This window comes from Carlito syrichta, unplaced genomic scaffold (genome assembly GCF_000164805.1).
Source record: "Carlito syrichta isolate Samal-C Ts95f unplaced genomic scaffold, Tarsius_syrichta-2.0.1 Scaffold311675, whole genome shotgun sequence".
Lineage (NCBI taxonomy): Eukaryota > Metazoa > Chordata > Mammalia > Primates > Tarsiidae > Carlito > Carlito syrichta.
This window is the reverse complement of record NW_007255771.1, coordinates 281,959-285,783: the sequence shown is the minus strand read 5'-3', so window position 1 is coordinate 285,783 and position 3,825 is coordinate 281,959. Positions and strand designations below refer to the sequence as shown.

The window sequence follows — 3,825 nt, the reverse complement described above, 5'->3', positions numbered from 1 at the left end:
GAGTTCAAAATTCTGACCTGTAGTCATTTTTATCTGGTTACTCTTGGATCGGAATCACTCCTACACGTTTTGGATAGGTTTTAGGAAGTGTTGGGGCTCATGCACAGGAAATAGGCTTTTCAGTTTCGTTGAAGGTCAACAGTGTCTTCACATGCAATAGCCTGTAGTTCATTAAGGGAAGAACAGAGCTATTTGTGTTAGCCCGAGTCTGACTTGTTACCACCCATAGTTGACATGTGTTTTTTTTTTTGAGTTGGAGTCTCAGTCTGTTGCCCAGGCTGTAGTGCAGTGGCACACTCATGGCCACCCCAGCGTCGACCTGCTGGCCTCCGGCGACCCTTCTGCCTCAGCCTTCCAAGTAGCCGGAACTACAGGCGCATGCTACCACACCTGGCTAATTTTTTTTTTTTTTGAGTTGGAGTCTCACTCTGTCGCCCAGACTGGAGTGCAGTGGCCGCTTCTGGCCACCGCAGCCTCAACCTGTTGGGCTCCTGCGATCCTTCCACCTCAGCCTTCCAAGTAGCTGGAATTACAGGCATGCACTACCACGCCCAGCTGAGTTTTTGATTTATTGTAGAGATGAGGTCTCGCTGCCCAGGCGGGTCTCGAACCCGCGGGCTCAGGCAATCCACTCACCTCAGCCTCCCAAAGGCGCGGGATTACAGGCTGAGCCACTGAGCCTGGCTTAATTTTTGATTTATTGTAGAGATGAGGTCTCACCAAGTTGCTGGGGCTGGTCTCGAACCCGCGGGCTGAGGCAGTCCACTTGCCTCAGCCTCCCAAAGTGCTGGGATTATAGGCTGAGCCACTGAGCCCGGCCGACGTGTGTTTTTAACTTTATCATTTTGCCAGAAATGTAAATTGGGGTATTACTCCTTAGGAGGATGGGCAGAGCCTCCATTTTTCTTGAATCAAAAGTTTATTATCTCTTTTATAATATGGTGAGTGAAGGAAAGATATCTTTCATGTTTTTGAAGATAGTTACAACTTAGACATAGTGCAAAAGTATTTTTAGCGTATATATTTATGAATTTTAAACTTTAAGAATTCACAAATGCAGTACATGTTCATTAGTAATGGTTAAAATGGAAAAGTTTAGAGAGAATGAATGCCACCTGCGCTGACACCTTGGGAGAGTCCAGTTCACATTTAGGGAAGTGTCCCAGCCTGCCTGGCTTGCCGAATAAATGTCATTTTTTTTGAGTTGGAGTCTCACTCTTGTCGCCCAGGCTGGAGGGCAGTGGCATGCTCACAACCACCTCAGCCTTGACCTGCTGGGCTTAGGTGATCCTTCCGCCTCAGCCTTCCAAGTAGCTGGAACTACAGGCATAAATGTCATTTTTATGAAAATGGAGATGTCCTACTTTTTCACCGCCCCCCTTTGTAATAGATCATGACTATTTTCCCATGTCATCAGATAGTGGCTTTGTAATATTTTATCATAAACTATTTTACTACCATTATTTATGCAGTCCTTCACTGGTTGGACACTTACTCTTCTAAAACTAAAGTAAACACAATTATGCTCATCTACTTATTTTTCTAGAACAATGATTTTGTTGGGTATGCATTTTAAAAGAGATGGATGTTAAATGTTTTTAAATGATTTTGACCAAAATGTCTAGTAAATCAAAATGATGGTGACTATTTCTCTGACTGTAGTTCATTAAAGGAAGAATAGAGCTATTTGTGTTAGCCTGAGTTTGACTTATTATCACCCGTGGTTGACATGTGTTGTTTGTTTTTTTTTTGAGTTGGAGTCTCACTCTGTCACCCAGGCTGGAGTGCAGTGGCACACTCACGGCCACCCCAGTGTCAATCTGCTGGGCTCTGGCGATCTTCTGCCTCAGCCTCCAAGTACCTGGAAATACAGGCGCACACTACCACACCCGGAGAATTTTTCATTTTTTGTTGTAGAGAAGAGGCCTTTCTAAGTTGCCCAAGCTGGTCTCGAACCTGCAGGCTTAGGCAATCCACTCGCCTTGGCCTCTCAAAGTACGGGATTACAGGCTGAGCCACTAAGCCCGGCTCTTTCCTGCTTTTGAAGAGTTAACATCCTTTTTAAGGAAATGATAGTGAGTCATTGGTAGATGTTGAATAAAGTGGCAAAATATACAGGTGACAATTCTGTGTTCATCTCCAATTTTGTTGTTGGTTTTTTTTCCTGTATGAAATCAAAGTCTGGAGATCACAGATTAAGAAGCATCAGAGACGCGGGTTCGAGACCTGCCTGGGCAACTTGGTGAGACCTCATCTCTACAATAAATCAAAAAATTAGCCGGGCGTGGTAGCACGCGCCTGTAGTTCCAGCTACTTGGAAGGCTGAGGCGGAGGGATCGCCAGAGCCCAGCAAGTCGAGGCTGCGGTGGCTGGGAGCGGCCACTGCACTCCAGTCTGGGCAATAGAGTGAGACTCCAACTCAAAAAAAAAAGCAGCAGCAGAGGCACTGTTTCTTGTGAGATCAGTGTGAAGGTTTCTTGTGGGATCAATGTGGCTGTCATTGTGCTCCAAGCGATGTTGCCTCTGACCTGCTCTGCAATCTGGGCTTTGATCTCAGCTCTGTAGCCTTAAGTGCTAAGGGCATTTTTCTTTCCAGCGGGTGGTGGAACCTAGAAGGGGAAGGGTGTTCCCCCAGGCTCTCTGCTAAGAGTTCAAGGATGCTCCCTGATAACTCAATCTTGTTTTTGTTTGTTTACTGGTTCCTCCTGCTGAACTCCTTCCTCAAAGATTCTTTTCTCAAAAATGCATATATGTTTTCCAGTATTAGAACTTCTGACCCAGTTCTCTGATTTGGTCTCAGATACTTGTTCAGTGGAGTAGATACAGATAGTCAAGTTCTTTCAAACACTCATCAGTCAGCTTAGAATAAAAAAGTTATAATAATGTTAACTTGCCCTTTCAAAATTTCTCAGTGGTTTGTAGTAAAATGGCATTCTGTTGATTTGCAGTTTTACCCTCATGAAACTTTTTTTTTTTTTTGAGTTGGAGTCTCACTCTGTCACCCAGCCTGGAGTGCAGTGGCTGCTCCCGGCCACGGCAGCCTCGACCTGCTGGGCTCCGGCGATCCTTCCGCCTCAGCCTTCCAAGTAGTGGAACTGCAGGTGTGTGCTACCACCCCCGGCTAATTTTTTTTTTTGATTTGGAGTCTCACTCTGTCGCCCAGACGGGAGTGCAGTGGCCGCTCCCGGTCACCGCAGCCTTGACCTGCTGGGCTCCGGCGATCCTTCTGCCTCAGCCTTCCAAGTAGCCAGAATTATAGGCATGCGCTACCACGCCCGGCTTATTTTTTGATTTATTGGAGAGATGAGGTCTCGCTTGCCCAGGCAGGTCTCGAACCCGCGGGCTCAGGCAATCCACTCACCTCAGCCTCCCAAAGGCACAGGATTACAGGCTGAGCCACCGAGCCCGGCTATGGAAACTTTTTAAAATTAATATTTTTTAGATTAGAAAAGTAGCATTTGCTTGTTGGAAAGTAATTCTAGCTTATTAGAATTGTGTAAAGTAAATTGGGAAAGTCAAACAATCTCTCATACTTCTCACCCCCATCACTTCAAAGCACCTTGATGTGTATCTTTGCCAGCTCATTTCTATGTACAGAAATATGTACTATATCATTATCCTTTTATTAAAAGTGGAATTATACTAAATGTATGTGCAGTCTGCATTTTTTCAGAGAATAGTATACATTATTACAGTTTGATTAAAGTAGGCAGCCATTCATTTAAAATGTCTTTTTTGGCCGGACAAGGGGGTGCATACCTGTAATCCCAGCACTTAGAGGCCGAGGCAGGAGGATCACTTGAGGCCAGGTGTTCAAGATTAGCC

The 3,825-nt window shown here is 45.3% G+C and overlaps 1 protein-coding gene across 1 annotated transcript in view; it reads left to right on the top strand.

The window, feature by feature from the left end:
- The first annotated feature begins 3,322 nt into the window (after positions 1 to 3,322).
- The window catches only part of SLC23A2 (solute carrier family 23 member 2), a 130,800-nt gene continuing 130,297 nt past the window's right edge, over positions 3,323 to 3,825 (top strand). The window contains exon 1 of the mRNA XM_008068919.1: positions 3,323 to 3,348. The gene's annotated coding sequence lies outside the window, so the exon portion shown is untranslated. The remainder of the gene's footprint in view (positions 3,349 to 3,825) is intronic.